At 42.6% G+C, this 12363-nt stretch overlaps 1 protein-coding gene across 1 annotated transcript in view; it reads right to left on the reverse strand.

The window, feature by feature from the left end:
* The window catches only part of SULF2 (sulfatase 2), a 201816-nt gene that overhangs the window by 180931 nt on the left and 8522 nt on the right, over positions 1–12363 (reverse strand). Inside the window, exon 2 of the mRNA XM_006016705.2 lies at positions 2745–2846. The gene's annotated coding sequence lies outside the window, so the exon portion shown is untranslated. The remainder of the gene's footprint in view (positions 1–2744; positions 2847–12363) is intronic.

A 12363-nucleotide genomic window follows, 5' to 3' on the forward strand; every position in this document is an offset into this window, starting at 1 on the left:
GTTGTGTGCATCAAAACACACCTATACACAAAAAGAGCTGCATTTAGTGAAAAATTCCCCCCTTCATCCAGGTCTCTCTCCTGCATAGATATTCTGATATTTCATCTGAGGTTGAAATATATCCAGTTCTACAAACAATGCAATGCAGCTACCAGTAATTTTTACAGGTAAATTATTCATAGTTCAATAGCATTTTGCTTCCATTTACTCCAGGGCAAGGCAAAGGTGTACTGAAGGATGACAGCAAGCGCTATCAAATACACCCACCTAAAATTTTTTACATCTGTTCACTTAGACACGTTTCAGCTTCAATTTCCATTCTATTAATGCTTCAAGTGCATCAAGAACCATATTTGCATCTCAAATACGATATTTGTAAACACACAGACTCCATTAAAGTGTTAACAATAAAAATGTCTATGCACCCAAGTACAAGGCGTTTTTAAAGACTGTGGTGAAAACAAAAACATGCTGTAAATGAAATGGATTGTATTTTTCTAACAAAAGGTAAAATAAAATAATGTTAAGAGTATCGCATATAAATCCGTATGCTTTTATGGATACTATTTTGAATGCTGCAGTGGTAACAAGCAAACATTTTTTTTCAACATTAGTTTAATTGAGCCGTTACACAGATATTAAAACCTAATTTTTCCATTTATGTTGTTAGACCAGCAAATCCTAATTCTACAACCTAATGATCAGTGAATTCAGTAAGACTGGGGTATGTTCCTGAGCTTGTGGGATCAGGCCCTTAATACCTACCTTAAAGATAAGGTTTTTTGGCTTTTCAAATGTTTGACTACAATGTGTTGGCACATAGGTTAAACCTGATTAGAATGCAGGCTATCCGATGGACACCCAGTGCCGGTCCTCCTCAAAGGGTTTCAAAACATAGAGTACTTGCATCTATTGCATCAAATGCAGTTTGCACTTCCACAGAAATAAGCAATATAGAAACTCCATTCAGGACACTGCATTCATTTTTCCATTTACAATACATATCCATGCTTTTACTAAAGAGGCAGATTATACAGCACCCCATAAATTTGGCTGCTGGAAAGGAAAAAAAGAGAGGAAACAAGACACCTAGAAAGGACTTCTTCATGTATAAGCTAACATTTTCAATCATTCACCAGTAAAGATAAGGATGGAAGCAGTGTTCAGTAGCCTTCATGAAAGAGTAATATTTAAAACGTTGTTGTTGGGCTGTTATACAGTCTACCAGGTGACTTCTCAAACAATTATACCGAAAAAAAGGATTAGCTCCCAACAAAATTTTGAAGCTAGTATTTAGAAATATGGAATGCACTTATCATAGATGCCCAAGGCTTGTTTATATAGAATATTTAGTTAACTTTCAGCACAAGCTGAAGCAAATTGGCTTCCCATACCGCAGCAACACTTTTTCCTCTGCCTAATAAATGACCTAGATACTGTGGTTAACTCCAACCTTGGCATTTTGTTTACTCAAAGCAAGACTCTCATTCCCTTTACACAGTGCTGTAATTGTTTATCCCTTAAGCCACTGATAGACCATGAAGTCACTGAGTGTAGTGCAGGATTCTCATCAGCTTCGCGTATCAAGCTCTTTGGGGGCATAGGAATCTTTGTATTTGAAGTTTTTATTTATTTTTAACGGTTTGCTTTAATCCCAAAGCAGAAGATTGCTTCACGATTCTCCCTTGCTAATAGATTTATCAATGGCTAGAAGGAATCTTTTTATCGACTGTCTAGCTCATATGAAAGTAGTATAACATTTCGATTCCCCTTCTGATAAGAACCCAGAAATGTTTGCTGCAGTTTAGTTTTCATCAGTAAGAACAATGCACGAGGCAAGGTTTGCAAAAATCAAGCGTATACATTTTTATCACTGGCATTTAGAGCAAGTAGGACCTTATTTGTCACACCCAGTCTATTTCAACAGGATACAAGTACTATTAGGAGCCTAAACTGTGAACCCCTTGCACTTAACTAGCATTTTTTGGACTGTAATTTTTATTATAATTTTGTCCTTCTACATTACTGTGAAAACTGGAGTTGGTCCTTCAATCCAGCCATAGAAGAAAGTATACAGCTTTTTCTTAAAAGGAGCAGCGCTGTCACTTCACAAGATACTGGGCAACGGAATATACATGTATTGTCTAAGGACTGTCTGCATGCAATACGACTTATCTGCAACGTGGTACCTTTTAAATGCCGGATTAGAGGACATCTTTGCTGAATTGGCTGGATTTTCCTGTCAACACTCACCAGCCAACAAGTTGAAGCGCTTTACCCACATTCCCTCTAGAACACTTGCAAGAAACTTTGCATCCTGCTACCAGAGCAGAAACAGCTGTGGGTGATGGGGCACGAGCCCTGGGCACTGAGTTAAAGGGGGCACAGATCACTAGAGTTGGAGCAGTATTTGGGGAGGAATGGGAGAAATTCAGTGTCTCCATGCTCCACTGGTGACAGGATTTGGCTGTGCTAGGCCAGGATAGGAGCCTGAGGGGACACCAATCCTCCAGCTGCTGGTGATACTGAACCACTTCTCTCCTCCCCCGACAAGCAGCAGCAGAGTCTCCCACCGCACTACCAGGGTTTGTGCCTAGGGTGCAAGTTTTAATCAGTTACAACTCCTCTTTTCTCAAATTTTGCAATGAGGCAAACAAATACTCATATTTTTCTAAGCCCTCCTTCCCCCTATTCCAATTGGTTACATCTCTTGCCATCATGCATTAAAATTAGCCATCACCTACCCTACTCGGGACAGTGATCCCCTGGGGTGCAGATGGGAAGAGACAAGAGCCTGAAACTTCTGTTCCCAGGCTGATGTAGGAGCTGGATGTAGAAGACAGAACCTGAAACAAAAAACAAACCACAGTGAGCTGAACAGCAAATATAAATTTGGTATTCCTGCACCCAGACTACAGAACACATCTCCTCATTCCCACATCTACGAAGGGGGAAAAGAACTTCAGAGTAAAAGAAAAATGGGGTGGGAAGCGGGAATAAAATAAATTTAATACATTTGTTCTAGAGTGTTAGAGCTAGTCACAGAATCATAGAAAATGAGGGTTGGAAAGGACCTCAGGAGGTCTCATCTAGTCCAACCCCCTGCTCAAAGCAGGACCAGCCCCAACTAGATCATTACAGCCCAGGCTCTCTCTAGCTTGGTTTTAAAAACCTCCAAGGATGGAGATTCCACCACCTCTCTGGGTAACCTGTTCTAGTGCTTTGCTACCCTCCTGGTGACAAAGTTTTTCCTAATATCTATCCTAAACTTTCCTTGCTGTAACTTGAGATCATTGTTCCTTGTCGGGTCATCTGCCACCACGGGGAACAGTCCAGCTCCATCCTCTTTGGAACCCCCCTTCAGGTAGTTGAAGGCTGCTACTAAATCCCCTCTCTCTACACTAAATAAGACCAGTTCCCTCAGCCTAACCTCAGAAAATCATATGCCCCAGCCCCCTAACCATTTTTGTTGCCCTCCGCTGGACTCTGCTCAATCTTTTCTGTATGGCCCACATCCAATGTGTCCACATCCAAAACTGGACATAGTACTCCAAATGATGCCTCACCAGTGCTTAATCAAGGGGAATAATCACTTCCCTCGGTCTGCTGGAAGTGCTCCTAATGCAGCCCCGTACGCTGTTAGCCTTCACAACAACAACACACTTTTGGCTTGTATTCAGTTTATTGCTCACTGTAACCCCCAGGTCCTTCTCTGCAGAGCTGCTGATTAGCCAGTTGATCCCCAACCTGTACTGTGCACGGGATTGTTCTGCCCCAAGTGCAGGACTTTGCACTTGTCCTTATTGAACTTCATGAGATTTCTTTTGGTTCAATCCTCCAATTTGTCTAGGTCAGTGAATAGTGTTGTATGTTAAGGATCAAAATTCTTATAAGCCTTGTTAACTAGAACATGGGCCCTTTGTAACCCTTATGAAGAAGATTTACTAAGCCTTTGAGTAATTCCAGCGTATTCAAAATTCAAGCATACTGATAGAATCCTTTCCTGAATTTACCCAGTACTATTTTTGTGTGTACTTTGAGGTCATGCAGACATAGACTTTGAAAAAAGTAGGGTTGAATCCCTCTTAACCTCCTCCAGTCAACTGCATCAGTCGAAGGGCATAGTATAAGTGCCTTTTTCTTTGCAAGTTTAACGATTCCTCTACAGCATCTGTTAACATAGGCAAACAAGTAAACTACACTTATCTTCAAGTGTTATTTATACTTCAAATTTCACCTTGCACTCAGAAACACAAGACTTCATTTAATGATCATTCACATTTTAATAGCTCTGCTATGATCAAAAGTTTATGGAAAGAATTCTAGAGCCAACTTAATTCAAAAAGTAAAAAGAAAGCATAATTAAAATGTCTAACTGGCAGCTGGGTGGTCAATACAGATGCTCCACAATGAAAATCTGGTTAATCCTCCTAATCAGAGGAACACTGAAAGCCATTGGGGTAAAATGTTGGCATTGATCCACCTTTCCCCCATGGCTACCCAGTCTGGCTTAATATCTGCCTATAGGTTTAAAAGATCAAGATTTTACAAGGCAGCTTGTTTTAGTTCATGTAAATCAACTGTTCATCATTCTGTACACCCACAACTATGTGACATGCCTATAATATCTAGGAAATAAGAAGCTTGAATATATGGCTAAGTTTGGGGAAAACATGATGAAGAATTCAGCAGCCAGTAATTGGAACTAGAGCAGCTGATTGCTTTAGAACTGCTTAGCATAACATATTAATCCAAAAAATAGATGATATGCAGTACACTGTAAATTTCTATGCAGGTAACATTTGTGAGCAACAAAGTAGAATAATACTAACGTTTACAAGTTTGTATAATGGGTGCAGAAATGAGACACTAAATAAAGGTTGCTTTTTCTGATAGAACTCTTGATCATGTTAGTTTATTTGCATCATCAGGTACTCTCTAAGGACTAGGCAAAAATCATGGAAATTGCTCAGAATTTCACTTTAAGATTCCAAGGTACTTTTTCAGGGATATATACCTGGAAGAAATAATTAAAATGTTTATTTTCCTTCACACCCTTTCATGATTAGTTCCTATGGAAATTAAGTTCTCAATGTGAAAAAATAGTTCTGCTATTCATATGGTCACAAGCAAAAAAAAGTCTCAAAGACTTGAAATATTATTCAGAATTATTTTCTGTTGATATTTGTCCCAAGATTAAACCACAGGCAACTTCACTTGTCACTTTATATAGCATCTATCAAGTGTTTTTGCCCTACAAATGTCTTCACTGAATATTTATGCAGACAGGATAACAAGTTACAGAAAAATAAATATGCATTACCTTTCCCTTTGCAAGCTGTAATATATTCACAGCAACATGTTGAAAATACAATTATAAACAATATGTTTAATTACAATTATTGCATTCATGCTCTGATTCTGCTGTTTGACATGTGGTCCACCTGAAGAACTGATAACATCCAGATATACACATGCTGCTACTTCCTACTGTTACCATAATGGATTATTAATTGCCAAATGCTTACAACACACATAGCTCACTGCATTTACAAATGGGCAACTATATCTAGACTATTGCGATTACTAAATGCTAGGGCGAATGATTACTATTCAGCAAATAAGGCAATGTTAAAACATCAGGTGGTAATTTTATACATCTCTACATGACTCCACTTTTCTATTATGCCAGACACTGCAACAGAATCTCACTAATTTACACTAATTTGTAAAGGATCTCCCATTTCAACAGTAAGGAAATGAGAAAATGGGACGGTTGGGGGTGGCGGGGGGTGGGTATCAGGGGCTGTTGCATCATGAAATGTGCTCTGTTCATTTAATTTCAAAAAAGAGAAATTGGGTTTGAATTAGTTATGGCTAAAGCTCCAAGTTTGTAGTATACTAATAGTATAGGTTCCACTGTATATTGGATAAAAGTATCATCATCATCATCATCATCGGTATAAGACATCTCTCTGATATATGCTTTAAATTTTTTTTATAAGAATGTGATGACAAAAAAATGTTTATTCAGTGTAGGGACATGAAAATTAGTAAGACTACTATATAAAACAATAAGGATTCTCAAAATGGCTTTAAAAAGGAACCCAGACTGATTTGAAAGCTTCCTAGTCCATTTGTATGTAATCATTACATTTATAAGCTACTTCATGGATAAGTATTTGAAGCACCAGTAAATATTTAAGCAAGCATTGTAAGTATGTCCAAGATCAGTAATGAACAAGTTACAGAACACAATAGATCCCTTTCGGTTATAAAATATGATTACAGACCATTTTTGCCATTGCATTTTCTTTAAGTAAATATTTGAAGATAAAACAAAGAGCAGCAAAGCATTACTTAAACCCCAAATGTCCTACACATTCCTGTCTTATTTATAAAACACAAACCCATTAAAACTATTATTATAGTTGAAAATTTAAGCACTGCAACAGTTAGAAAATGTAAAAATTAAATTGACCTTTGAAACATTAATTTGACCTCCTTATGTTTATGGGTCATGACACTACTTTAAATTACCCAACCATATGTTGTATTTTCCACAGGACACCTCTCACAGAGCACACAATATATAGTGCTGACTTAATGAGTAACGATTCAATATTTTTTTCTTTTTCTTTAAGGATTTAGCTTACTGCATACCTCTCAGACTGTGCTCTAAAGACAGAATTGATTTCCTCATGAGTTTTTCTCTGGCAGTCCTCATTATAGCATCCCGCAGTTTCACAAATATTAATTTAATTTCACAGCCCCCTCTGCTCCCCTTTTGAAATGTAGTGGTATTATTCTCATCTCACAGATGGGGAACTGAGGCACAGAAACTAAGGTCAAAAACAACTACTAAGTTTTGGGTGCCCAAAGAAATACCTGGGGCTTGATTTTCCAGAGGATGTAGCAGGGGTTCAAAGCCAAGATACTACTGCCACAGCTGTGAGTGGTCAGCACGTCTGCAAAGCCAGGCAACCAAATGAAGAAATGCAGTAAAAGTGTGCTTTAAAGTGAGCTGTGTAGCACTCTGACATGGCACTCTAGCAAAAGCAGGAACAGAAATCAGTTCTTCAGGGTAGCGTCCTACTGCTTTAACCAGGAGACAATTCTCTCTCTTTCTGCAATGCCTTGCTTCATTTACTACAAGCAAGACAAGGATGCTATCCTTCCCCTCCCAGTCGAGAATGTAGTATCAGACTCTATTCCTACATCGTCTCTATCTCCTTAAATTACTCCCAATTCTTCTTGCCACCTAAGTCAGCCCCCTCTGGATCCCCATTTTCTTATCCCATACATACTTTTCTTCAGGTAAGTCTTTCACTCCACTACCCTTCTAGTCCTGGTCTCCTTGCCCAGCCATTTCCAGTTTCCCAACCCCAGTCACCTTCTTGTACCCAAATTTCACTGCCCACTCAGTTCCAGTTTCCCCTTACCAGCATCTCATTTGGTTTGTTTCTCTTTCCTAGCCTCTGTCCACTGACCACTATCTTCCCATTTCCACTGATGCAGTTGGCTTGAAAAAGGTTTGTCCCAGGAGAATAGGGGAATTAGAACATGGCTCAAGACTAGAGATCATTGCATCAGGATCCATAGCTTTTAATGCTATAAAATGAAAGACAGGTTGATTAGTCTGATGTGAAAACCTTGATTTGAATTTCTTCTTGTTGATATTGGAGTCTATGTAATTACGCCAGTAAAAAGAGGGGAAAAATTAGGTCCACATTCTAGGTCAGTAGCCCTTGATATTTATCATTTTATTTCACTCCTGTAGTTTTCTGGGAGGCAATCAAATTTCTGGATGTAGAATTGAGACCCCTAAGGTTAGGAAACACGTTTCCTGGGTTATGTTTAGAACTATACATTCCAACTTCTCCATCTTGAATGTACATACAATTCCTGGAATTAGAAATTGAAAGGCAAAAGACGTTTACTGGAAGGATCCAGATAGCCGAATCCTCTCGCCCTCTACAGCTCTGTTGGATTTCTTGAAGTGTAGCCTTTAGTCAAAACCAGTTGGAGCCAACCTTTATGGCAGGCATGCCATAAATTATCCTGGCAACCTCTCTCAGTGCCACTCCAATCCAGTTTCCTTACCCAATCTACTACTCAGCTTTCTGCTCCCTGCTCTGTGCTCCCTGCCCAAACTGTTGCTCTGTTTTCTTGCTTCTTGCATTGTATTCCCTGCCTGACCTGATATTCTGCTTCCTGTTCCCTGCCATATCTGCCCCGTGCTGCCTATCCTCCTTCCCAATCTGCCACATGTCATGCGCAAAGGTTGCTGATGCCACTTGTGGCACCTGTGCCACAAATTGGCCACCCCTGGTCTAAACAGCCATTAACTAATAAGAATGAATTAAACCATATTCATCCAGCTCAAGAAGGATGCCTGGTCATACATGTTTGCAGGGTTCAACCCCATTGACTTTAATGAGAGTTTTGCTTTAGAAAGGATTAGGGAAAAATAATTCTGTATGAAAAATATGAAAAATTATATTGCATTTAAAAAAAAAAAAATACATGGTGAACACCAAAACCTAGTTTTGATCCTATCTGGTCTGACCATCTTTTTAGATCCAGTAAGTCAAAAACCAAAATCAACCATATAAAATTAACACATTTTAAGGAAATGCCAGTTGACATATGCCATTTATAATGTTTTTATATAGACAGTTTACCATATGTCTCAATACAGAATTTTGTTTCTTTGTTAAAGTTCTCAATGCAGGGAATAAATCTTGCAGCAAAGAGCTACCCTGTCAGTTTCTAACAAGTGCACGTGTTGTCTGTAATAACAGGGAGAGAAAAAACGTACTTCTGGAGGTAAATTTCAAAACAGTTTCTGGAATGCAGAAGAAAGAGCATATCTACTTTTAAAGGAATGAAAAGAATGGGAGTAGTAAGATATTAAAAAAACAAAAGATCTTATAAGAAAACCTCATTAAAATAATTCCAAGCAGGAAAAAAATATTATCATTTAGCATGAAAATCAGTATAAGCAGCTCAGTGCTTTCTTTTTAGGCTGGGACAGAAGTTACACATAAATCCATTTAAGTGATCAGAAACCAGTTTAAACCTGCAACAGAACAGCAATTCAACGTACATAAACCACTTTCAAAATGACCGAAACTGATTTAAGATAAACCTGGCTGAATGTAGTACCAGACTTAACTGATTTAGGACAAACCAATTTACAGCAGTAGGCCCTTAGGGAAGGCAAATCGGGTGACTGCCCAGGGCCCTACGCTTTATAAAAATAAAAATGAATTGCATTGAATATTTGTATTATCACTGTTGTACTAAGATACTTTCATTGCAGTTTCATGAATAAGGCAAAGTGAAATTGAAATCGAAAATGTCCGACTTGCTTATTGATCAAAATTAAGCCTCTAAGGGGCTCCAAATGACTCTCTTGCCCGGAGCCCCAACAATCCTAGGGCCACCACTCTTTAAAGAACTTGTCCCAGACCCCTTCCTGGTTTAAGTTAACTCACAGTCCCTCAGCATCCCAGGATGTTTTGCAGCCCTGGGCTAGGCTGGGCTGGGGGAACAGGGTTGGCCTCACCTCTAGCAGAGCACTATCACTGCTCTGGATGGCTGAGCAGGTGGGGGTGGGACATGTAATGCCCTGGTTGCTTCTCCAGGGCCCTGTGCAGCTGCTTTGGGCGCTGTGCCCGGGTGCGCTGCTCAGCTGGGGCAGCCATGCGTTGGTGGCAGAGCTGCCAGGTGGCCAGGTGCAGGCTGGTCCAGGTGCTGCAGGGGCCGCTGGCTCCTCTCAGGGACTTGCCGCTGCTGCTGCTTCCAGCCACGCCAAGCCCTGCCGCTACTCACAGTGACTGGCCTGGCTGCTGGGCCACCCAGGCCGGGTCATCTGAAAGAGGAGGCTGCAATCAGGCAGCTGCAGTAACTCTGCGGGTGAGTGCTAGAAACTTCCCCAGCAGCAGCCATGGCTGCCCGGAGGTGGGCGAGAGTGACGCAGGCAGAGTTGGCAGCAGGGGTTGGGGGAAGGAGGATCTCTGCTTGTCTCCTGATCAGTGCCACCACCTTCCCCTCCCCCCAGGGACACCCACCCTGCACTGGGTCCAGGCACGGCTCTGGCAGGAGGCAAAGCGACTTGGCAGGTGCCCCCGGGTCCAGTGCCTGCTTCCGAACACCCCACATTCTCCCTATTGCTGCATCACAGAGATCAGGAAGCTGCTGCCTCTGAGGATGCCTGGTGCAAAGAGACAATGGCCTGGTGGCAAGGAGTCCTTGCATCCCCCCTGTGTGTCCAGGGTGCAGGTCAGCCCCTCTTGCTCCCTCCAACCCCTGAAAATACACAGCTGGGGGTTGAGGGGAAAGGCCCCATACCCTGCTCATGGCTGTGGGAACCCCACAGGGAAGGGAAGGTAGAGAGCAGGGGCTGTGCAGCATTGGGCCCTGCTTCACTTGAGAGAGAGAGTGAGAGGGTGTGTGTGTGTGTGTGTGTGTGTGTGTGTGTGTGTGCGCGCGCACGCATGCATATACGCACATGCACACATAGGCAGCCCCTCATGCATGTCTGGGTGTGGAGGTGACTGAGCTTCCTTTCTGGATCAGCTCATGAAATCCTAGAGCAGTGGGGCTGGAAGGGACCTGCAGGGGTCACACCTAGCCCAGCCCCTGCCCGAGGCAGGAGCACCCCTGTCCAGACCATCCTGTACACACTCATATTATAAACTGTACATAAGACCACCAGCAGCCCTGAACACGGCTCCCCAGCCTCAGCTGCTTGAGTGGCAAGCAGGGAGGGTAAAAGACAGGCAGACCCTGGCTGGGGACTCTGGAGGCCAGGGTCGGGGGTTTAAACCCCTCCCCAATATTACTCAGTGGCCTGCCAGGGCCTAGCCACCCCCCTCCACTCCCCCCCACCCCCTCCAGTCAACTTCCTTCCAGCCTTGTGGCTGCTGCTGAAGGGAAGGGAGGGCTGCTCTAGCACCCCCCAGCTTCTAGCATGTGCCTGCATTTCTGGAATCAAAAGTGAATGTCTATTCACTTGCTTCCCAGTTCAACCTACACAGGTCAGACTAACCTGCAAAGATTGAATCGATTCAGGTTCGGGGTTTTTGAACGTCTGTACTTAGCCTTAATGTCTGACACTGTAACTTGGCTGCTTGTACTGTATGGCATCATGTTCCTTGGTCCTCCAAAAACCCAACCACGACAGCTGAAGATACTGTTTTTGCAAAAATAATAAACTGAATTTGTGAAGATTCACTGCAGACCTAAAGTAAGTGTAATTACAGGCACTCCTCACTTAACGACCGAGTTCCGTTCCTGCGACTAAGTCATTAAGCGAATTGGTTGATAAGCGAGGAGCCGCCCCATGATACTGCGTACCTTGGCTTGAGACGCCGCGCTGCCGTTTCAAAGACCAAAGTGCTCGTACTTACGACCAAAGTTCTCGTACTTACGACCAGTTCTCGCTGGTCATAAGTCCGCGCGGTCGTTAAACAGGTAGGTCGTTAAGTGAGGAGTACCTGTACACACACCACAGTGTTCTGTTGGCACCTGAGCTAAATCACTCTCCATTAAACTGGATTTTTATAAAGCAAAATCCTGCTCCCATCTTACTTATACTTAACTCCCACTGAGTGCTGCATGTGTAAAGTAAACAGGACACGGCTTATTATTTCATTTTCTCTGGGCCAGCGGCTATGTTATAGTGCATATCTTGGAACATCCCACATTAGTCCCAGCCAACTTGTAACAATTTGTGAAAGAGTCTTCTCTGTGCGCCAAAGCCTGGCACCTGCTTTAAAGCCTGCTGGCATGGTCTTTCATAGACATCAGGGCTGGAAGGGACCTCGGAAGATCATCGAGTCCAGCCCCCCGCCCAAAGGGCAGGAAGTCAGCTGGGGTCATAGGATCCCAGCAAGATAAGCATCCAGTTTCATCTTGAAGGTGTTCAATGAAGGCGCTTGAACCACCTCCGGTGGCAGGCTGTTCCAGACCTTGGGGGCTCGGACAGTAAAGAAATTCTTCCTTATGTCCAGCCTGAAACGATCTTGAAGTAGTTTGTGACCATTCGACCTCGTCATCCCTTGGGGCGCTCTGGTGAACAAACATTCCCCCAGATGCTGGTGGTCACCCCTGATAAACTTGTAGGTGGCCATCAGATCACCCCTAAGCCTGCGCTTTTTCAGGCTAAAGAGCCCCAGGGCTCTCAGCCTGTCATCGTAGGGTCTGCTTCCCTGACCTCTGATCATGCGCGTGGCTCTTCTCTGGACTCTCTCAAGCTTCTCCACATCCTTTTTGAATTGTGGAGCCCAAAACTGGACGCAGTACTCCAGCTGCGGCCTCACTAAGGCCAAGTACAGGGGGAGAATGACGTCCCGG

This window comes from Alligator sinensis, unplaced genomic scaffold, assembly GCF_000455745.1.
Source record: "Alligator sinensis unplaced genomic scaffold, ASM45574v1 scaffold76_1, whole genome shotgun sequence".
In the NCBI taxonomy this organism is placed as follows: domain Eukaryota; kingdom Metazoa; phylum Chordata; order Crocodylia; family Alligatoridae; genus Alligator; species Alligator sinensis.